The sequence below is a fragment of the Mustela erminea genome, chromosome 13 (assembly GCF_009829155.1).
Source record: "Mustela erminea isolate mMusErm1 chromosome 13, mMusErm1.Pri, whole genome shotgun sequence".
NCBI classification, from domain to species: domain Eukaryota; kingdom Metazoa; phylum Chordata; class Mammalia; order Carnivora; family Mustelidae; genus Mustela; species Mustela erminea.
In genome coordinates, this window is record NC_045626.1 from 89,708,671 (window position 1) to 89,732,401 (window position 23,731).

Consider the following 23,731-nt stretch of genomic DNA (forward strand, 5'->3'; position numbering starts at 1 on the left):
ACCCTCTGGTGTCTCCAGGTGGGGCAGGCTCGGCTCTGGCTCTGAGGCTGCGGTTCGGGCTTGGAGCAGAGGCTTGTGAGCGTGGTTGGCTCTGCCTCCCGGCCTCAGGCATGCGCTCCACCTGGGCTCAGGTCTCTGGGCTATGTCACCTCCCCTTGCCCCCGCCCCCCGGACTAGCAGCCGCTGCTTTCTTCCAAGTGCTCACTCTTTGCTTGACATTGTGCTTTATAATAAGAAGTACGTATTTGGGCTTCCTCCCTGTTCCCCTCATGGGGCTCCTAAAACCCTGAGAGTTTCCTTATGGATGAGAGCAGCAGAGGTGACTTTTCTTACGTTAATGAGGTGACTTTTGGAAAGCACCTGGGCCTCCCAAACCCCACCCCCAACATCTCCCAGGGGCAGAGGGTCTGGAGTTTGACTTCAGTTATCAACGGCCGAGGATATCCTCCATCTTACCTGTCATGAGGCCTCCAGAAAAACCCCAAAGAATGGGTCTCAGAGAGCTTGCAGGTGGGTGAGCCCATGGAGATTTGGGGCGTGTGGCACCCAGAGAGGACATGAAGCCCTGCGTCCTTCCCCATGCCCTGCCCTGTGCGTCTCCTCCATCTGCCTGCTCCTGAGTTAGGTCCTTTACCCTGGTCAGTAAGGGTTTCTCTGAGTCCTGGGATCTACAGTATTAATTCAAACTATGTTAGTCTCATGATTAGCCCAGGGACAGCCTGCACCTGCCACTGTCACCTGTGCGTGGGGGGGGCAGTCCTGGGGGACCCCGCCCCTCCCCTGGAGGATCCCATGCCCTCTCTGGGTGGACGAGCTAAAGATGGCACTGAGCTGGAGGACCCCAGCTGGTGTGGCAGCGCCGCTTGGTGGTGGGGGGAAATGCTCACGTCGGAGCTGGTGTCTGAATCATGAAGGATTAGACCCCAATAGCAGTGAGGAGACATTTAAACCTGGGGTGACACAAGGACACGCTATGTGAGATTCTATGCAGACACCCGGATTATTATTTAAAAGAACTATTTACTGCATGTAAAAATAACACAGTCTCACTTTAAAGTATTGGTGAAGCGTAGTTAAGCGAGGGGAGAAACGTTGAAGAATGCATCAGTATTCTGTCAGCAACGAATAACCCCCGGCTGGCAAGTTGGTCCGTTCCCCTCCCGTGTTTTATACCCACGGTAAACATGCAGTCGGCGTATTTATCTTACAAACCCGGTATCGTAATCTATACAGATTTTAAGACACTTTCGCTCCTGTCGAACACATTTCCTCCTGACATTAAATTGTCCTCAGAAATGGCTTAGGGGCCCTGCGGTGTTCCGTCATGCAGATTTAACGTCGCGTAAATAACCCTGCCCACGTCCTCGGACGTTGCGGTGGTTCTTTTTATTTTTATTTTTATAAACACTGCAGCAGTAAACCGTCTTTCTCATAAAGGTCTATCCACTTCTCTTTGTGCTGAAGGTGGTTTCTTTACAATCAAAATTTCTGATCATTTTTAGGGCTCTTGATGCATTCTGTTCGTGTATTTTCTTGAAGGGAGTAACACTAAAGAAAAATGTATCCCCATCATCGGACACGTTTTCTTAACTGAACGCTGCAAGGCTGCCAAGAAAAAAATTCTGCGAATTCTCCACTTGGTTTAGAAACACCCAGTTCTTTGATCATAAGCCCTCTCCCCACGGTCCTTCCTTTAATGCGTAGCCAGTGAGACATCTGGTGTCCCAGCAGCTTCCTGATTCAAACACCAACCTTTCCCCCGATCCTCCCCACAAGAAGGAATGTCAGTACATCACATGGGGTGAGGGTTGTGTGTCCAAATGTTTCAGCTCGTGAAAAAGGGACCAGAAAAATGTGTGCCGGCGTCCCCTGGTACTAGCAGGAGATCAGAGGCAAGATTAAGTCTCCAGAATCCAACGCTCATCAAGTCTAACAAACCCGTAAGACTGGTGTTGATTAGGCAAATAAAAGCGAAGGTGTTCGTTAACGGTGAAGGTACACATGTACTTCGTTCATGACCCAGTCGGGAGGAGTCTCAGAGTGAGGGGAGCCCTATGGCCGCACATTCTCAGGAGTCCCAGAGGTGACCCTGTCTGCGCTGAGTCTCTGGGAAGTCCGCTGCGGGCCCATGTGTGTTTGCAGAGAGAGGAGCTTCTTTTTTGTTGTTGGAAAGCCTGTTTCCCAGCACACGGCTGATGGGGGTCCTACGCTCACTGCCTTCCTCACTGAGCTCCGAGGAAAATCTTGGTTGGTCCCCTTGGAGGAGGAGCTGTGCATGGATGTCCACCAAACACTGAGTCAGCTCCTGACCACCCCCCCGCCATCAAGGAAGCGGAACTCTGTGTGGAGACCTGGGACCCAAAGGACCCCAACTCCAATAAGGGCATTTGTTGTCATGGAAGGTGCAAGCCCCCCGGGGGGGAGGAGGGCTTTGTCCCTTCTCCCTGTAGAGCAAAGGCCACGCCCACTTGTTATCTACTGCTGTGTGACCGATCACCCCAAGCTTACAAGTTCAGAAAAGGACACATTTATTATCTATCTCGTGGTCTCCATGGGTCAGGGATTTGGGCCCATCCTAATGGGGACCCCTTCCCCAGGGCCTGTCACTAAGGGGCAGTCGCCATCTCCTCCTCCGGGAACCACGGTCTCATCTGAAGGCTCGACAGAGCCGACCCTCTCCCAGGCTCACATGGTCGCAGGCAGGATTCAGGTCCTCGAGGCTATAGGGCCCTGGGCCTCAGTTTCTTCTTCTTTGGTGGGTGCCCTCCTCCACCAAGTTAAGCCTTTGAGAAGGTCCTGGGAGAACCGAAATGCCAGCAAATGGGAATTGGAGTATTTCATAACCTAATCTCACAAGTGGCATCGCACGCTCCTACTGTATTCTGTTCACTGGAATCCAGTCTGGGCCACGCTCCGGAGAGGGGCGTGCACGGGAGGGTGGGTGCCAGGAGGTGGTGCTCCCTGGGAGTGTCGGGCTGACAGCTCTTCTGGGCCCCGACGGCTTTCTGCAGTGGTGCCTGTGAGCTCTCCTTGAAGGTCGGGGGAAGGATGGGAGGAAGGACGGGTGGCGGGGTGTGGTCTGGCTGCCCGTGACATAGAAAAGATTTGCAGAAATTTTGCCAGGAATGTAGCTGGGCCACGAAACAGAGGGGTGTGGATCCCAGGCCAGTGGCTTAAACCTGCCCTCCCTTAGCTGAGTATCAACCGTCCTCCTGCAGCCGACTTGCCTTCTCCATTGGACTCAATCCAGTTGATTCAGAAGGAAGTTTACCATTCCTGCCTCAATTAGCGAGCCTTGTTGCACTAAAAATTGAGGATCCTGGTTCATTGGCTCAGGAGAGTGGTCCACCCAAGAGATGTTGTGGGGGACGCTGCAGAATCAGCTTGGAAAATGGAAAGCCCCACGGGACTGTCAGCCACGGCAGGTGCTCGCCCGGGGTCACACCTCTTCGTGGACGCCCGGGTCAGGGCTCGAGTCAGTTTTCCTTTGAATCAACTTTGAATTGCTCTTGGTTTTTTTTGTTTTGTTTTGTTTTGTTTTAAGATTTTATTTATTTATTTGACAGAGAGTGATCACAAATAGGCAGAGAGGCAGGCAGAGAGAGGAGGAAGCAGGCTCCCCGCTGAGCAGAGAGGCCGATGCGGGACTCGATCCCAGGACCCTGAGATCATGACCTGAGCCGAAGGCAGTGGCTTAACCCACTGAGCCACCCAGGTGCCCTGCTCTGGGTTTTTTAAATGCACCTTTATTTTTAGTGATAACATCCTTCAGTGTATTGTCTGCTTGTTCCTAATGTAAGTATTAAACTGTAAGGTTTATTTTAAATGATAATCCTCGGTGATTAGAACAGAGGTATAATTGGTGCATGTTCCTGTTGTAGTAGGATAAACGCAGTGAATGGGCTGGTGTGTTGTGTGCCCACTCCAGCCCCCGGGTTCCCCCTTCAAGCCCCCTGTCGGCCTCTGTGCACCTGCGTGGGCCGGTGGTCAGCTGGGCGGCCCTAAAGAAACGCCACACACAGATGGGGGCTTAAGAGACAGACATATATTCTCTCCTAGTTCTGGGGGCTGGACGCCCAAGATCGAGCTGTTTTCAGGGCTGGCTTTGGCGGAGACTTCTTTTCCTGGCTTTCCAGCTGTGTCCACACGTAGCCTTTCCTCTGTGTGCCCTCGGGGGCGGGGGGAGAGAAAGAGAAAGAAAAGGAGAGAGAGACAGCAAGGGAGCTCTGCTGTCCCTTCTTACAAGGACCCCAGTCCTATCAGGTTCGGACCCACCCTTATGACCTCCGTCAACCTTCATTATCTCCCTAGAAGTCCCCTCTACGAGTACAGTCATGTGAAGGGTTTGGGCTCCCAGAGATGAATTCTGGATTCAGGGACAGAGTCAGTCCCCAGCAGCAGGCTTTGCTCTGACACCCTGCACCTGCATCCTTCAGAGCACAGTCCTGGGCTCCAGGGCGCTTTGGCTCACGCTTGGGAAAGCCAGAGAGTTTTCATCTTCCGGAGGCAATCCTTGCACATGATGGATGGTTGCGGAGCATAAAATCTGCCCCCCTCTGCTTTGGCACAGACGGTTCTCAGCTGTGATAGACGCCGAGGAGCTCCCCAGGGATCTGGGCAGGCGGGCGCTTTCTCTGACCACATACCTTCCCTTCCGTGACAGTTTCCGTCTTCCCCGTCTCTTACCTGCAAAATCACTTAGACATGGAGCAACATCTCAGGGTCTGGGATTGTCAGAAACGTAAGGGCCCCCGCTTCCCTCCCTGGTGGAATGGCCTCTTCCGTGTGCAACTGGAAGGAAGAATTTGTTAGGAAAGCCGCCCACCAAGGCTTTACGTCGATGCAGGGCTTTCTCCCCGGAGCCCAGAAGCTCTGGGCTTGGGGTCCTGCTGCCATCTGTCTGTAAACCCTCAGATCCAGGAAGAGAGTTGGCCACTGTCCATACGCACACCTAATTGTGTTGCATTTCGTTCTAACCCCGAGATTAATATTTCAACAGCCTGAGCGTCTCCGCAATCATGCAAACTCAGCTAACGGCCTCCGAGGCCGTACTTCATACTCACAGGGTATGAGGCCAACAGAGCCATTCACGTTCTGTCCAGATCCCCCCACACCAGGGCCGTGAGTCTGAGTCAACTGAGCAGGAAGCAAATGCCTCTGTGTCCTGTCCACAGGAAGAGGGTGAAGGCTGTGGCCAGCCGCTACCCCCCAGGGGTGCCCTCCAAGGCACTTTTGGTGAAGGTTCCAGAGGGAGCATCTCTGGCTTGGCTTTCTGTCTCCTTCCCCATCCTGAATCTTTCTTTAAACCTGGATAGCAGGGCTGGCGTGAGCAGCTCGGGTCTGACCCAGCAAGAACCTCGTCAGGCTGGGAGGTGACCCCTGCCTGGGGGGGAGGCGCAGCTGACCATGACTTCCCCCAACCCCAAGCTGCACTTTTTTCCGAGATATGGTTTACCTGACGCTTTATCCGAGCCTCCCTCTCTGCAGTCCAGCTAATGCCAGAGAGTCCATGTGTCTTTGAACTGCGGACATGCTTTTAAGTGAGCAGGGAGCTCCCGTTGGGGATGGAGCCTCCGTGGCCCAGAGGCTGACTCCCCGGGGGAGGGTCCCCAAGCCCACCTAAGCGACTCTCCACGGCGCGTCATACTCCATGCTGGTGTGTACAGCACACCTTCACTCAAATTGCTTCGCTTGGACATTTAAAAATTTTCCTATTGGGCTTTATTATTAAAATATTGCTGTTCTAATGTCTCCCAGGAAGCAAACATAGTATCATAAAAATGAAACTCTAAGTAGCCATAATACTCTGTATCCTTCGTCACGCTTGAGAGCATAAAAACTATACTCCGTGTACTTCTGTTTCACAGAATGCTTTGTACACACTGTATATTTCAGTAAATCTTTCTCATGATTTCTTGAACGGAGTCAGCACGCCACTGGGCTGGTGAAGCAAAGAAATGAAGGCAGAGGGAGGAAGTGTCCGACAGAATATTTGTGCAAATGAGAAAAAATTTTTGAAATAATTTGCATGTCTATAAATAAATGGAAAATGCTCCTGTCTGTTGCATGAATTAAAGTGAGCGTGGACAGCCGCAGTTCCAGCATGCAAACTGTGTTGCCGGCGTCAGCCATATCTCTGTGCCTGCTTGGGGGCTGGGAAGGGCGAGTAAACGCTCTGCTGGTATTAAAGACTCACTAGCTCCAAACTGAGACGTTATGTTGCTTCTTTCTCTTTGGATTAGCCTTACTTTCTTCCATGCCCATATGTCCCTTTCAGCCTCGGAAAAACATGTTCAAAAACGCCTCCGTAAACAGGGATTCCACACCTTATGCTCACGGTCACCATTACTGAGCGTGTATTTGTATACAGCTGAGACCAGACTGTGATGTGTCTCCTTCTGTAAAGTAATACTGCCAAAGCTCCTGCCCCAAACTTGGTAATTTACGTGGCTGACTAGCAAGTTATTAAGTGCAAGAATCTTAATTTACTTAGTTTGCTGCCTCCGGGCATTGTGGTTGCTAACTTTTTCATAGAAATAAACCAGTAATGCCCATCTTTAGGTCTCTAAGGCCCCTCCCTGGGCCCCCCACTTTCTGGGAGATGGCAGGGTCCTCTAGAGACTTGCAAACATAGGCTGCAGATGCGGGGGCTCAGTCCAGCCGCTGCAGGCTGCGAGGCTGGCCACGTGGCGAAGCAAAGGCGGGGGCATCTGCGTGGGCTGCAGACCAGAAGGAGCCAGACAGGTGAAGGGAGGGGGTGGCCCTGCGTGCGGGGAGAGCTGGATGGGCATAGGACAGAGAGCACCTGCCTGCTGAGAGTGCCCACTCCTCCCTCTCGAGCCTTTCTGGGGGGAAAGGCAGTCCCCACGTTGCCCAGTCTCCAGGTTTCTCTAGCAAAGCTGAAACTCCAGACTGCCATGTGACATCTCCCAGTTTGCAAGCATCAGCTCTGATTTGTAAAAATCACCGTGCGGATCCTGGAAGAGGAACCTCTAGAGGAGCTTAGCTCACCAGCAAGCCAGTTGTGCGCAGGAGGGCCCGTCTGAGCCTGTCTCGCACTCCGTGTTGGAGGCAAGCACACCTGCATGCATTAGGGGGCTGCTCGTCTCTGTCCTCCAGGGGTCAAACCTGCGACAGAAAATAGTCCTCCCGGCCCAGACGGTCTGCTTCTTTTAGAAAGACACGGAAGTGAGGCCCACCCTTTGTGACATTCAGCTTCCCCCATTTTCCCCACGGGATCCCGCCTGAAGATGAGGCACACAGACTCCCGTGTTTCCAGCAGATGTTGTAGACACACGTCCATCCTCTGGTTCCTTATTCGTGTTCGCCACCACTCTCTTAGGCGGCAGCCCTGCAGGATACCTGTCCGTGCGCCAGGTGTCCCTCGTCCCTGCTGCCCCCGTCACCTAGCTTCTGTCCTACAGGGGGCAGGTCAGCGGCGTTCTCTAGCTAGTCTACACTGGCGACGTTCTCTGGGTCCGTGCACATCCCTGGACCACCAGCTGACGCCCCCACCCCGGAACAGCAACCCCTGAGCACCCCACAAGCCCGTTGGGCTTCGGCTCAGCCCCAGGGGACACAAGTCAATCAGGCAGGTCATAAAAGGACGGAAGCATTTCAAAAAGCAAAAGTCACAGAAAACAGTGTTCGTCTGCGCACTCTCGATTGCAGACCTTGTATTTGTAACCATGTTCGGCTGTTTGTTTTTGGAGAATCCCGGAATAGGAGCGTGCTCATCTCTGCTTCGTGTAAACAGTCCCAGCGAGCTTAGGGGACTGGAACACCAAGATAATCTGCTTTTCTATGAAGGAAATTGCCCAGACCGAGCCTTCCCTCGAAGAGAGATTTGAAGATACCGCAGAAAATACACCAGACAGATTGCCACAAATGAAAATATCCCAGTCGGTGACATAGGCGTGAGCTCCGGGTCCCCAGAGGAAGAAGTCAGACATGTCCCCACACAGCCCACTCTACAGGCCCGACAGGCTCACGTCTGAAATCTGCACTGTGGCAGGAGAATTTCTTGATGCGAACACTGTGTGTGTTCTCCTTAGAATGTGCCTTCTCTCCCGCACTCAGCCTGCGCCGAAGGCTAAAGCCCAACGTGGTTGAGGTTCTTGGTGTGTTCTGGCATTTATAGAAACTGAACTCTCCCAAGAGAATGTGCTGGAAGCCCCTGGGGGTGGGTGAGCAGGAAGAGAAGAAGTTTTGAGAAGCTCAAGAGAAGAGGAGATGTTCCTAGAGACCCAAGGGCTGGCTTTGGCCTTGAACATTGCTCTGACGTTTGCAATGGCCGTTGGGTTCCTCCATCCCATGGTGAAAAGCTGGGGAGTCCGGCATCCGTGGATTTCCATCCCATCGAGCCTGCCTACAGTGGAGGGAGCAAGCCCCCCAGAGGAAATCAGCTTCTATAGAAAAAGAGGAGACACTGGGAGTTAAAACCATGGCACCTGGAAGAGGCTTTGCAGTGTTGGACATTTTGTGCAAATGAGTCAATTTGTGCAAAATGAGACATTTTGTCCAAGAAACCCATGAAGGAAAATGGCTCCAGGAGCAATAGTATGGCCTCGGGAGCCCGCCAGGCAACATGGTCCTTGTCTCAGCTCTTATCCTGGGGACCTGTGTGGTTTTGTGCAAATGAATCTGTTTCTTTGGGTCTCATGTGAAAATGAGAGGAAAAATAACAATATTTATTAGGGTGTCGTGGAGCCACACTGTCCTGCTGGCCGGGACTTTGTCCCCAACATTGCACCGGCGGTCCTGCTCCCCTTCCTCCTCGCCCCCCTGCCAGTCCTCTGGGCTTACTCACTCCCTGGAGTTTGGGCAGCCGGTTGGCTCTGCACTTGGCCCCCGTCCTCCGTGCAGCCCGAGCATGTAAGGGACGGTGGAGACGGGTGCTGGAGGGACAGAGGTAGCCTCCAGGCCCCTGGGGCGGGAGGCAAATGTTCCTGGCTTTGACTATGTATACGCCAACCCAAAGGTTGAAGGCTCCTTGTAATTCGTCATTTTACGGAGGCACATTTTCCCCTTCTGCTTTTATTTTTTTGGCTCTTCATTTCTTTTCTTCTGGAGGAGTGCGGGAAGGAAGGTGATGTGTTTACAGAGCTCCAAACTCAAAATGTGGACAGGCCCACGTGTAGAGGTCTACCCCTGCCCTCTACTTACCCAGCTCCCTTCCCGCAGCTCACCAGCATCGGCCCTTTATCATCCCCTTTCCAAAGACATTCTTGGCATGTGAAAGCACATACGCACACACTCATGCACGCACGCACACGCACACGCACGCACACACTCATGCACGCACGCACAATTTCTTCCCCCCTTCAACGTTAAACAGCATTGCTTCTTTCTTCCAGCCGCCCACCCAGCTTGTAAGTCCTCCACGTCAGTCCGTGAAGCTCTTCCCCATCCTCTTAAAAGCATTTGCTTATGACGGCATAAAGCATCGATTGTCTAAAGCAGCCCCGTTCACTGGCCTTGAGCGGATTCTGTCCTCTGCCTGGAGACGCTACTTTGATCCACGGTGTGCAAACACCGTCTTGCACTTTTGTGACTCTGTGTGTGGGAGAAATTCTGGAAATGTGCTGAGCAGAATGGCGTGGGCGTGGGTAAATGAGGACACTGACGTGTGAGCCTGCACCGACTCCCGCCACCATCCCCCTCGCCCACACGTTGCTGACAAGCGTTGGACCTCTTGATGCTCTGATTGTGTTTCCTCGCAAGTGACGTAGCTAGCAAATTGCCCCAAAGCAGCCCTTAACGTGGGAGTCATGGTGTGGACTTTTAGGGGGTTGGTCCCAGTCCTCCCGGTCCCTCCTGGGAAGCTCTGGAGTGGCATCTGTGGCCGTGGGACCTGCCATGTTTCTGGAGCATCTCCCTTGGGCGTGCGGTGCCTCTGCCCATGAACACCAGCCGTTTGTAAACCCAGGCCTTGCAAGGACCCTGGTTAGGTCCCCTGGAAATTCTCCCCTAAGCTGAGCTCACTGTTGGTACTCTTGCCAACCATTCTTCTCAAAATGGGCCGAGTACTGTATTCCCTTTAAAGCATAATCAGATCATGCAACTCTCTCTTGGTCTCAACCTTCAGGGCTTCCCACCACACCAGGAATAAAACCCCAGCTCTTGAATGTGACCCCCTAATCTTACCCCCATGCTTCTCTCATCAGTCACCCATCTCCCTTTACCCTGGCCTCTGGGAAGCCTGTCCCTTATGAGCCAAACTTGTCCTGCCACAGGGCCTTTGCACCTGCCAATTCCTCTGACTGGACTCTTGGTGTGAGTTGATCATTCTAATCTTTAGGTCTTAGCTGAGATGTCGTATTCTCCGAGAGGCGATCTGTGACCTTGCACACCGATCACCTGATTGACTTTTCCTCCTATAACTCACCAGCCTTGAAATGTCCTCGTTTGTTTACCATCTGTCCCTCTGCACAAGAATGTAGACAGCGTGAGGGACCTGGCCATAGTCTTCACCTCTCTATTCTTTTCTAGATCCGTTCCTGGCACAGACAAGGGTCTGAAATACTGAGTGACCAAAGACATGAATGGCCTTCGCAGTTGTAGGTAGACTGGGGTTGTCTTGTCTTGTCTGTGGTTTGGATGAGGAGTCAAGATCACAAGGTCCTGTGTTAAGAAGGTGAAGGTTATTTGCTGAACGACCGGGTAATTGAATGATGCTTGTTACGCTACCTTGAGTTAGAGTATGTTGCCCCATTGAGCAGACAAAGACATGTGTTCAAGGAGTTTGCATGTGCTTGAAGGACGGCATTCTGGGAGTCAGTGGTGTCAGGGGGCTGGGGGGTGTCCCAGGCTTTGGGAGCTGCACACAGCAGAGACCCAGCCACTATCATGCTCCAATGCTGCTTCCCCCACGCCTGCCGTCCCCTCTGGTTCTCATCCTCTCCAGGGCTGGACAGGGGACGTGGCATTCACCCAGTGAGGAATTCATGAAGCTGTTTGTACATGCCAGCGTTGAGCTAAGCATTGCCACACAAACAGACATCTTCGTGCGATGGCTTTCCAGTTGACAAGAACTTCATAGCTTTGCCCAAGCCTGAAACTTGCTGGTCAGGAGGAGATACGGCTCAGCTTCATATTCTAGCTCAGAGACCTGCGGGGAGCAGGAGGGCTCCGGCTGTTCCCCCAAAGCATGGGAAGTACGGAGTCCTCTGCTGTTGCCTTCTGAATCCCTGTGCAGCCCTCACGGAAAGGAGGCCTCTGACTACCCAAGCCTGACTGGAGGGTCTCCGAGTGTTAACCCGAATTTTTATGTATTTGTACTCAGCGATCAAATAGTTACTGACGATCCTGCAGGCACCGAGAATATTAGGGCTCAGAAGACAACTATGGACCCTGACCTCACGGGACTCACCGTCTGCTTGAAAGGTTGAAGAAGGAAGTCAACCATAAGTATGCCAGGAAATACCTCGTTGCAACCCTGGCAGACACCGTGGAGAGGCGTGTGGTATGAGAGAACTCATCATCGGACCATGCATTGCTTAGGCTGTGGGTCCGTTGCTTTGATAAGGAACCTTGTTTAGGGCCGAGGACGTTAAAGAGTATTTTTCAGTCATGGAGGGGTCTGGGAAGGTTGGGTGCCTCTGCTCTGCGTGGCCTTCGAAAGCCCAGGACCCTTGTCTCCAGCGCCGGTACCACCGGGGGTGCCCTCCCTGGCAGGATCCAAGATGGCGCCCCGGCCCACGGCAGCCCGGCCCACGGAAGGAGGAGATGAGGGAGACCAGGGGATGCCCGCCCACGGAGACGTGGCTCCTTCTGTACCTGAAGAACAACGGGAAGGCTTTAAACTCTTTAGCGCATCTCTGTAAACAATATCATCGGTGAATATATGGAAAACCCATGTGGGGTGGTCCCAGAGGACACAGCAGCTAGTATAGAGGCCAAGGTGAGGGGAGAGGAATGCATCAGCCAGCATCAGCTTCCAGCCCATGTCTCCGCACGTCCAGGCCCTTCTCCCCTCTCCTCCGCCACCTTCCTGTGGACGAGCACGCACTTTCAGAGATGGCAGCCCAGCTCCTCCAGTCAGCCGGACACTTGAGGTCTTTGCTCAGGAGGAAATGCGGCAATAGGTCTTGGAGGGGAAAAAACAAAACAAAACAAGAGTGTGGAAGAGAGGCAGCCTCTTAGCCCCGAGAGATTATCCTAATGGCTTCAGATGAGTCCTTCAGACCCCTGCCTGGGTCCTCTTCTCAAAGACCCGGCGACAGGCTCTTCTACGGGCTGTTCTGCCGGCCTTTCCCGGGCAACCTCATACGTTTTTCCTTTCCGTTTCCCACGTCACATTAATTCTTCCTACGTGGTCCGTATTATTCCCTACTCGTTCCGTCTCAGGTACAGTGTTTCCTCGCCAACAGTGTACAAACTAGGCTAAACGGCACAGACACCTTATCCATCAAGGCTTTAATTCTCCACCTTGCAAGGAAGTGCCGAGGCTCACGTTAAAGACAGAAGCCAAGTCACCTGAATATTCTCACATTTCTGCACAGACGGTGGTCACCACACAGGTACAGATCAGCTCAGGCCGAAGGATCTGCGGCTGGGACAGAGACCCTCCCCGATCCCCGACTGAGCAAGACGGAAGTCGCTTTCTCCTCCGTCTCATGTTTGAGGTTCTGAGGCAGCTGCTGTCTGCCGAGGTCTGTGTAAGCCACCGAGTTTGGAGTTAATTTCTTGCCTGGTGGTAGATCCCTCACATGGAGTTCTCTTATCCACTCCAGGATTATCCGTACAAACTGCTCAGATTAAAAATGATACTGGATAAGAGTATGTAAATTGTAAGACCTAGAAGTCCCCGTGACTTCCTGGAGCCCGATCATTTGCAACAACATCTCGACGGATAAATTGAATCTGATCGTGACAGCAAACCGTTGAGGGTCGAACAGGGTCCTGGCTATCATCTTCTTGTTACAGGGGAAGAAACTGAGATTCAAAGATATTTGAAGGAATCGGTCCAACAGCATCCGGCAGGGTGAGAGCAGCAAATTATATTCTGCCTCGGAATCCTCTGTTCTTTCCAAGAAACACATCTCCTCTTTGGGGATTCCTCTTTGCGAAACTGAGCGCAAAACTTTGGCCATGATTTGACTGACGCCTAAGAACCGCGTGAAGGTCAGTGATGAAGCATAACTCGAGTAGATAAAAGTTTTAAAGACATCGACACCCACCTCTGATCTTTGACTCTGACTCTGATCTGACTCTGATCTTTGACTCTGACTCCCTGCATTGTCGGCGTTCAGTTTAAAAAGGCTGCGAGCGCCTGGGTGGCTCAGTGGGTTGAGCCGCTGCCTTCGGCTCAGGTCATGATCTCAGAGTCCTGGGATGGAGTCCCGCATCGGGTTCTCTGCTCAGCAGAGAGCCTGCTTCCCTCTCTCTCTCTCTCTGCCTGCCTCTCCATCTACTTGTGATTTCTCTCTGTCAAATAAATAAATAAAATCTTTAAAAAAAAAAAAAAAAAAAAAAGGCTGCGAGACAAGGTTGAGTAAGAGCAGGGGTCTAGTGCCCAAAACGATGACTGATGCATATTTCCAACAACCGTGTTGCTTGGGGCAGTTTTTCCTAAGGAACTTCCTGGCTTTTTGGACCTGAACACATTGTCTCTTTCCTCATTTTTTTTTTTTTAACTGTGTTGGGTTGGGTCAACCTGTACCTTGCAACCTGCAACCTTGATTGCAACCCACCGATCTGGGGGCCAATCTGGTACGCTGGTGCTCACCTTTGCTATCCCTGGGCTAGGGCATATCAGGCTCCCACAAAAACAAAACAAACACAAACAAACAAAAACTAGAAAACGATTTCTGAGAATGAACGGAAATAGACTGCTCTTTCCGCATGACGGTGATGTCTGTCCCTGGACCTTCCACTAGCAGAGTAGGGAGACATAAACAGCCGCACCACCAGCTGGGCTGCCGGGTCCTGTCGGTGATACCGTGGGATGCTTCTGAGTGAGGACCCAGAAATAAGACTCCCAGTGGTTTCCAACACCTCGACTTCCTGATGAGACTTGGGCAAGTTTCTGCACTTCTCTGTGTCTTGGTTTTCTCCTCTGCAAAACAGGGATGACAATGAGTACACTCCCTCCTACAGTTGTTTTTTTTTAAAAATTCTTGTTTATTTATTTTTGCAAGAGAGAGAGAGAGAGAGTGAGTGCCCACGCACGAGCAAGGGGAGCGTCAGGCAGAGGGAGAAGCAGGCTGCCCGCTGAGCAGGGAGCCCAATGCGGGGCTCGATCCCAGGGCCCCAGCATCACGACCGGAGCCCCAGAAGGAAGACAACTCACCAACTTGAGCCCCCCAGACACCCCTTCCTATAGTCATTTTGAGAATTCAATGGAAGAGTTTATATACCATTGCCCAACATGCATTAAGTATAAGTATTTATTATCGGGGTTCCTGCTATTTGGGGGGTTTCAAGAACAATGAGACGCTGTTTTGGACGGGGCATGTAGCGGATGGGTGCATCATTGGAAGAGCAAATTCAGTTCGCTGACCCTGCAGAAGACATCCGGTCCCTGTTACAGATTTTCTCGGGGAGACTCAAGTGGGACTCGTGTTCTGAGACCCTTCCCCACGTCAGAACCATGTAATGACTCCTTCGGGGAATGGTCCACCCAGAGCTGGCTTTACCAAAAGTGTTCTTTGTATTCAAGAAAGAAGAGCCACCCCAAACTGAATTGAGAAAAAAGAGAAAGAGAGAAGCAGAACGCTAGGCGTCAACTCACGTCCACGCAAGAGGGTTGGCCAATGTCAACCGAAAACAGTGTCCTCAGTTTGAAGGTGTTGGGTTTATCACCGCTCCCCTCTGCTGGAGTCTTTCTCACTTTCATGCTGTCACACGACAGGGGCCAGTCCAGCCGCAGAGAGAAGCTGTATTCAAGTGGCCAGGCCAAAGCTCCGAGGCCCCTTTTGGTCCCAGGCTGAGCACCTGTGTGTGACCCAAACTTGGCACCTTGTGGATGTGTCTTGCTTGGACAGGCCACCCTGGTGTCACGCCCACACCGCCCCTCGGGACCGCGTCTACATCGCGTGCATAGGGCGGCAGGGATGGGAAGAACCCGGAGGTAAAAGAAGCAGGCACCACCGCCGATCACACGGCCAGTCCCAGGCTGAGACCACAGGCACGGATGTGTCAGGAGGGGTCGGATTTAGGGGAAAGTGATGCTGGGGACGTGTGGGTGCTTTGTGTCCTTCCAGACACACCCCGTACTAACGCCATGCTGCAGCCTGGAGAACGGTGAGTCTTCGCAGTGGCAGACCAAGTGCCTCTCAGGTCACGATGAAGACCTTTAGTGGAACCGTTCGTGGAAGATGGTGGTTCCCGCGTCCCAGTGTATGAAAGGGAAGAAAAACAAACCACCTAGGGTGTGGCTTCTGGCTTCTCCTCAGCAGCTCCATTATTCACGCTCACACCCTCTTCTACAAAGTGGTTTTAGTGATGTAGGATATCATAGGAAACCAAAGGCAAATCTCCAACAAACAGGCTAGCACACCCTTTGACCGAGCTTGCCACACACCAGGCGTTTCTCCAAGTCCTTTACACACCATCCTTGAATGTCCATGTCCCCACCACATAGCTGCTGTGCTGATCGTGTGTGGTCCACAGACGGGACCCCAAAGCACACAGAGATGAAGAAACTGCCCGGTTTGCACAGCTGGTGAGCCCTGAGTGGAGACTTCAGCGCCAGGCAGCCCAGCCCGCAGTCCGGTGCCTTCTGGGGACACTCACAGGGGCACGATGATGGCAGGAAAGTGGGGTCAAGGCCGGAGATTGAGTAGGACATGAAACAGATGCTTTGTAACTCGGGATCTCTACTGGGAGTGGCCCAATGGGCCGTTCAGGCTTCCCGCAGCCCCAGATGGCCAGCACGTCTCCCAGCTGCGAGACACGGAAGCGCGTCTCTCTGGGACACGGACACGGAGACGGGCTGCCTGAGAAAACACAGTCAAGAGGAGAGCTGGAAGGAATTGCTCCGGGGCGTGACTCCGTGCAAACTGCCGCAGGGGGTAATTTCAAGGACCTCTTTATCACCTATGCCTCCAGACGCTTCTCTGCACCAGACACTCCCTCCCCCAGGCCGGAGTGCACCGGGGACACCGAGACCTTTCTCTCTGGTGGCTCACCGTCCAGGGAGGACAGAGGAGAGGGACTAGAAAGCGCAGAGAGGACCGTCAGTGTGAGCTGTGCCAGGAGGAGGTAGGCAGGATGAGGGATACTGAGGCAGAGCATGGCCGGGCCGGTAAGGCGGGTCCCCTTGGAGAAGGTCCCATCTGACCCCCGGAAGAATCCAGAATGAGCCTCCTGGCCTGGTGGGGGAAGAGCCTTCCCAGCAGAGGGACAGACAGGAGGAGGGTGTCAAGGTCACAGGGGTGAGTAGGGACCATGTGTGATGTCATCAGTCAGGACAAGCCTGTCATGGGGTTGGGGACCCAGTTCCTTAACAGCCTCCCCGCCTCAGCAAAGCTCAGTTCAAGCATGGCGTTTACGCCCCTGCCTCTCAACAGCGGGTGCCAGGAAACGCTCCTGACCTCCTAAACGGAGGAACAGAGAAAGTGCTTCCTCCTTCCTTAACAAAGGTGCCCGAGGGCACGGGTGTCTGTTTCCCAAGAACGCACCCACGAGAAGAACAGGATGGAGGGTTTTCCACCCAAGGAGCAAAGGGAAGAGTGGGGGTGGGGGGGCGGCGGACGGACGGAAAACAGAAGCACGAGTTACGGTTTCCATTTATGCCGCCCGCTTTTTATTAGCTGGGGGGCCCCAGACAGAGCCCACCCCCGACGCGGCTCGAGCAGACAGTAGTAAAACCTGACAGGCGATTCGGGGAATCAGGACAGTCAGCAACCTTCTGTGGAGGGTGATAATATTCAAGGGGTCACTTTGTTTGCATGAAAACTTACTCACGTCGGGCTCGGATGAATTTTTCATTGTCTCCCGTTAAAGGAGGATCGCTTCCACAAGCCGCCTCAAACAGAACCTTGATAGCGTGCCGTCTTCTGCCAAAATCGTGAAAGACCGGGGGGGGGTGGGGTGGGCAGGGGAAGAAGTGGAGTAAAAGCAAAGGCTAACTTCAGACACAGTGACGTCGCCGCCGCCCGTCGGAGCCCCTCGTCCACCACATTCCCTGTTGACCAGCGCTCATGCTCGTTTTCAGGCCGTGCCCCTGCGCGCGAAGACAGGGATGAGAGATCCTGGCCATCTCAGGCAAAACTAGGAAAAAGCCCCCCAAGCCGGAGTGAATGCAGCTGGGGTTATTTTCTCGTTGTGAGGTCCCTTTGCACCAACAAGGACTGGACAGGTCCAAGAAGGAAGGTGCAGGACAGGGGACACACGGGCGTGAGCCCAGAGGCGCACACCCACGCACACCAGGGTCACGCGGGAGCTCAGCCGTTCACGATGTGCTTCTGTTGTCTGTCCCCTTTGCAAATAACACCACGGGAGCACCTTCACGGACCACACTTCTTGTTTGGACATGTGTGTCAGGGAAGAGCCTCCCAATGAATAGGGCTCGGGTGAGACCTCCTTCCAGAGTCCCGTCTGTGTCACCTTCTCTTTCTGGGCATGTGTGACCCTCGTGGATGCCTCAGCGGATGCGTGAACAGAAACCAGACCACACTGCCGAAACCGGACCGCATGTGTCCCTCTGACACCGGGTCTGGCCAGTTCAGGCAGAGAACGCGTTCCCCAGTGGTCCTTACCACTGTTTATTATTTTAAGTCCCGCCATGAGCAGTGTCCGACTTGTCCCTGGAGACGCGTGTGCCTACAGCCCCTTTCCGAGGGGGTCAGCGGGTAAACAGTGGGCCGGGCAGCCGTGATGTGGGATGACACAGAGGACGGTCACCTGCCACCACGGTATTCGTAACCATACCCACCACACTACGTCACGCCCTCGGGATGAATTCTTCTGAGAACTGGAAGTCTGTACCCTGGGACCCACGTCTCGCCATCCCTGCCCAGCCCCCGGCAACCACCACGCTACTGTTTTTTGTTTGTTTTTCTCTCATTTTACATCTAAGTGGTATCATACAGTATTTGTCTTCCTCTGTGTGACTTACGCCCCTTAGCGTAAGGCCCTCGGGTCCTGGTGTTGTCCTAAATGGCAGGATTTCCTCCTGTCTCACAGCCGAGGAATGTCCCATAGTGTAGACAGACCGTCCCATCTGTATCCATCAGCCACACAGACCTGGGCTCCTAACCCATTCTTTACAGCTTCTTTTCGCGGGGAGAAACACCTGGCAGATGAAGATGGGGTACACCGCCATGTTTATCCAGAGGTTGTGGCCTTTGGCCCCCTGTGGAATGGGAAACACCAGGGGACGCGCCCGCCCCCCAGCAGGGTTGTTTCTCCCAGGCGTCTGTTGGAACCAAAGCCGTGTTTCCGTGAACTGATGCGCTGAGCTCTTAGATGAGCATGGGTTCCCAAGCCCTGGAAGCATGCCTCCTGTGAAGTAATTGGCCCATAAAGGGATTGGACCACGCCTCCGGGAACCTTGCACTCTGTTCTTATTAACTCAGATCTCCACTCAGGCCTTTCCCCCCTGAAGCAGCAATTGATCTTTTAAAAGTTTTATGATCTCATCTCGGGGTTACAAAGAGAGATGTTGCCTTGACTTCCCCTAGGGTATGCAATGAGCCCTTCCTCCTCCCGCAGAGCAGCTCTCTGCACTGGGGGCCAGTCCTCACTGCCTTGTTGGAAGCCTTGGAGCCCCGCCTCCCTCCCGGCTGACCTCACACAGGTCCAGGGGTAGGGGGCAGGGGGGGGACCCTCCAGGTACCTGAGGCTGAGTTCCCTAAATACCGTTCACAATTTTTGCCGGATCCACAGATTAGAAGTACTATGACTATTTAGTGTTTTATATTAAAGTCAACTCATCTTTTTTGCTACTTAAACAAATTTGTTTCAAAGGGGAAACTTTGCCATTACTGGATATGAAAAGCCCGGTACCGTTCGCCATAAATAGAAGGGAAACATACAAGTAAATGCAATTAAACGCTTGGTCTGAAGCCCACTTCTCTCCACGCCAGCGGAACCCTGCGATCCTAAAAGCTTCCCCTCCTCCTCACTGATGCCCCAAGAGAGCTTTCGTCTTAATCCTTCTCTTTTGTATGAACAGAAGGACGCATTTGAAATGAGAATGTAGGTCATGCCTCGAAGCCAGACAAGCTGCATTCCACCACCTCCCAACCCCAGGCCGCCCCACTTGCCAGCATCTCAGTACAGGACGCACAGCTCACCGTGGGAAGTGTTGGGCGGTCTGATGGCCCTGTCTCGCCCCCACCTCCCAGGCCCCCATCAGACAGCCACAGCCAACCAGTGAACAGGAATACTTACCCTCCCCTTAGCCTGACCCCGACCCGATCAGCCTTCCTGGGTGCCCATTCACAACCTGGCTCACGCTGCTTCCCCCTCCAAGGAACACCCTCGCCTTTCTCTTCCCCACCATCCAAAGTCATCTCTCCCTTCTAAGCCTACCTCTGGTCTGATTATTTTATCAGATGCAAATTCTTTCCCAAGTATATCCTTTCCTCCTATTAAGCTTATCTGGATGGGAAACTGTAAGGTGTTTTTAAAAAAAAAAAAAAAAAAAGTAATAAAAACAGGGGCACCCGGCTGGCTTGGTTGGTAGAACATGTGATTCTTGATCTCAGGGTCATGAGTTCGAGCCCCACGCTGGGTTTGGAGTCTACTGAAAAAACAAACAAACACAACTAATAAAAACAGTTATAATTAGGAAAGCAAAAGGTAAAAACAAATACTAAAAGCTTTACTCCAAACGGAAGGTACTGGGGATTTTTATGTTTAGGTGAGTACCCGTATCACCCTACCTTCCAAAAATTACATCAATTTCCCAGAGTCTCTTCAGTAGAATGCCGGTGCTCCGAGCAAACAAGCAAGGAGAGAAACACTGCCAAAGGGAAAAGCATTTCCTGCGTGGAGGTGGTGAGCGGTACCGGCTTGTAAGATCAGGGTGGGTGCAGTGGGGGGTTCCCTCAGCCCCCGGAGTACGTCTGCCCGCTGGTGGGCTGGAGAGCAAGTGCCAAGGAAGGGACCCCCTCCCTCCCTGCACAGCTCTGCCCACACTGCAAACACCCCGGCTCATCTTATTAATGAAACATTTCTACTCAAATGTCTCCCGTTCAGTATGTATGGATCATCCTGTTGCTCCAAAATGTGCTGGAAAACTGCCACTTTATGCAAAAATGCTGGGGCCCAGAGGACGTGAACAATCCTCTTGCCGGACCCACTCCTCCAAGCAAACACCTTGACCCCTGGTTCGCTAGTCACAGAAGTTTGGAAAATCATGCAATTCTTACCCCCTTTCTTGGAGCGTCCCGGGGCACAGTACACGGCAAGTCTCTGATAAGGCCTGTAGCAAGGAAGCTTCTTGCTTCCTGAATGTGTTGGGTGGCAGAATCCCTGGCCCAAAGCGACACCCAGGGAGCCCACTCAGAGAAACGATGCATTCCCTATTTGTGCCACCGTCCATGCAGGGCAGGTGGAGAGGAGGATGAGGAGACAAGCACCTGCCTTAAAGGGCTTAGTCACTGGGGAGCTGAGGTGGCATGGTACTGACCAAAATCAACCAGGATGCCTGGCCCAATCCACCGGGCTGCACGAATCCAAGGGATGATGAGGACAGCCTGGGTGCAGTCAGGGAAGGCTTCCTGGAGGAAGTGTAACTAGTTCGGAGCAGGATGTACAGCTTAGATGTCAGCGAAGAGGAAGGGGAAGGCCAGCAGAAGGCCACGGCTCAGGCAGAGACCGCCAAGCACTGCCTTCCAAGCAGTGAGGAAAGATGCCGGCAGGCACGTGCAGAGGACTGACCTCCGCAGGCCTCGGCTGTCTCCTCCTCAGAACACAGTAACACTGGGGAGACCTGGGGGAAGGCTGTCACCTATGTGAAGGTCCTGGCCCAGATGTGTCTGACTTCCCCGGAGCCCGGTGAGAAGCAGCCCAAGCTCTCAGTCCAGATTGGGGAATCAGGCATTTGATTAATTCCACCCAAAGGTTTTTAAATCAACACATTCTGCCTTAAAAAATTCTAGATTTCTGAAGTCTGTTGGAAAGAACAGAGAAGCATCCCACATGACAGCCCTGCACTGGGCTAGAGGCAGGGGCTGAGAGTGCCCCCCCTTCCCAACAGGAGGGTCGCCCCTCGCCCACACCCCTTGCCACGCTTGGTTACGGGATTCACCCGCAATGGCAGCATTTCTGGACTCTGGCTCTCCTGACACCCTGGGAAGGGTAATCCTTTGCTGTGAGGAGCTGTTACGTGTCTTGGAGGCTTTTGGGCGGCATCCCTGGCCTCTAGCCACGGAGTGCGGAAAGCACTTCCCCGCCCCAGTTGTGATCCCCAAAAATATCTCCGGAGATCACAAAGTGGTTTCCTGGGTGTGAGGGCAAACTAACCTTGAGAACCAGTAGTTTGCAGCAAACACCCTCTACTCTCCAGAAGCTGAGGGTGCTCTCGAGAAGTAAAGGGAAGTCATCCGGGCTCTGGCGCATCAGGGATAGGGCAGGGGTGGGGGGGGAGGTGATGGGCAGGTAAAAAGCATTGCAAGTGAGCGGTGTGGACGGGGCCAGTGGGTGGGTCTTCCAGACTCGATCACAGTGCAGCAGGGGCCTCCATTCTTGAAGTTTGTTTTCTTTCTTTTTAAACTGCTCTGGAACAAAAGAAACGTTTAAATTGCAAATCACAGAGCGCTCCAAAACACAGCCAGTCCTGGAGCAAGTGTGCAGCCTGCCTGGGCGATGGGGCCCCTTCTGAAGCCTTCTGCTGCTTCCAGCCATGAGAGAGGAGTCCCTCTTCGGTGTGTTTGCAAAGGCACTTTGCATCAGTGGCTTGTGGGATGGTGCCTAGCTCACTTTGCTTTTGAAGAGGGGTGCCCCTCGCCAGGGCAGTTAGAAAAAAAGAAATCCCAGGCTCCTCGGACCCGAACCTCTTCCCCCGGTCTTCAAAAATGCAAAGTTGGCCGTTCTAGGGGCCAGCCAGGATATTAGATGCTTTTGAGACCCAGCTGGAGTGCATTTCAGAGCAAGGCAGCGGATGCCAATTTCCCCGACTTCTCATCTTTTTTTTACTGCGATAGCCCGAGGGGGCTCTGCTTCAGGGCGATCCGTGTGGTGCCAAGTCATAAAGGACACAGTCAGGAGGAAGTGGAGAAACCAGATGTTTTAGTCACATTTCCCGAAGAGATGAATGGGGGAGATGTATAGCGGCTTGTTCTGCACACGGAGGAAAGGCGCTTGCTCATTGACCACGAAGACATGTGGCCCACGGGGACCCAGATCTCCGAGGGGTAAGGATTAGAGCTGCCCAACCCCAGGCCGCAGGGACCACAGGGCTTCACTGGAGACCCAGGAGTGTAAAGAAGAGGTCGAAGGTATTTGCAACCCAGGTAATAGACATGAGGTAGTATCAAGAATAAGAAAAAAGGGAAACAACCCAACGGAAAACAGGGACAGAGTGGGAACAGGATAATTGCCGAAAAGGAAATCGTGGTGGACAATAAAGTTCAGGAGACGTGCTCAGCTTCCCTGGGAACCAGGCACATGTACATCAAAACCACAAGGTCCTGTTTCGCACCAGGCCGGTCAGTTCAGTTCAAGCCTTTAATGATCTCTCCCGTTGGAGGTGTGGGGAAAACAGACTCCCAGCACCCCGTGGGCCTGGAAGTGGGTTCAGACTCCATGGAAAGCAACTTGGAGTTTTCTGTCCAGTGTTGAAGTAAGTGTCCGGCCCGTAGGTGGCCATCATTCTACTCTCCAGCGGTCACACTGGGCACTTCGGAGGAGACGTCAAGACTTGGCTCCCCGAGGCTTTATTTGTAAAACACGGCAAACAACCCAAATGTTCCTCAACAGGGAAACGGCTAATTAAACTGGTATATACTACTGACTTCCAACATGTTTGACTTTGTGTCTCTAATTAAGAATTGCTTGTGAGCAATGGTAGTGCCATCGGTCAGGCGAGCAGAGACCCTGAAAACAAGTACTTGAGGCGAGAACGTGCTAAGGGCAAAAAGCGTGGAAAGCGGTCCCGGTTTGCTGGTGCCACGGGGGGTCAGAGTCCCTTTTCTGCGTTTGATACATATTCCGCTCTGTTCTGAATGATTTGTGAATTACTGCTACCCAACAGGAAGCCCCACTTGTCATTTCCAAACCCTGTTTTTCTGTAATTTGGGGGAGCCTCAGGGGGGTACCACTGACGCTGTCCCTGTGGCATTGGCACGGTTTTCTCCCCAGCACCTGTAGCATCCTAGATGGGCCCGTGCCATGGCTGGCTGACCTGGGCCGGCTGTTGGGAGCCCAGAGCTTGCTGGGGCGAGAGCGGTGAGGGGCCTCGGTCTCTGTGAGGCTCCCTGTGGCTCTGTGGGCGGTTCCCCCCAGCGGTCCCTGGGGAGTCAGGGGTTGGCTTTCCCCCGAGCACAAAGCAGGAGCTACAATGTCTCCCTTCATTTCTAAGCCACTTTATTGAGGTTTGGATGACACAGGAAAAACTGTCCACACATGATGTGTACGACTGGACAAGTGTGAAGTACACACTCGTGAAACCATGACCACTGCCAAGACAACAGACAGACCCATCACCTCCCAAAGTTTTCTCCCTCACTATTATTCTTACCATGACTATGTATGTGTGCGTGTGTGTGTGTGTGCGCGCGCGTGTGCACACCACGTCTTCTTTGGGAAAATCCATCCCAGGGCCAGCCTAGGTTTG

At 53.0% G+C, this 23,731-nt stretch overlaps 1 protein-coding gene across 1 annotated transcript in view; it reads left to right on the forward strand.

Moving 5' to 3' along the window:
- Positions 1 to 23,731, forward strand: part of TMEM132C (transmembrane protein 132C) — a 294,550-nt gene that overhangs the window by 191,736 nt on the left and 79,083 nt on the right. The window lies entirely within an intron of this gene.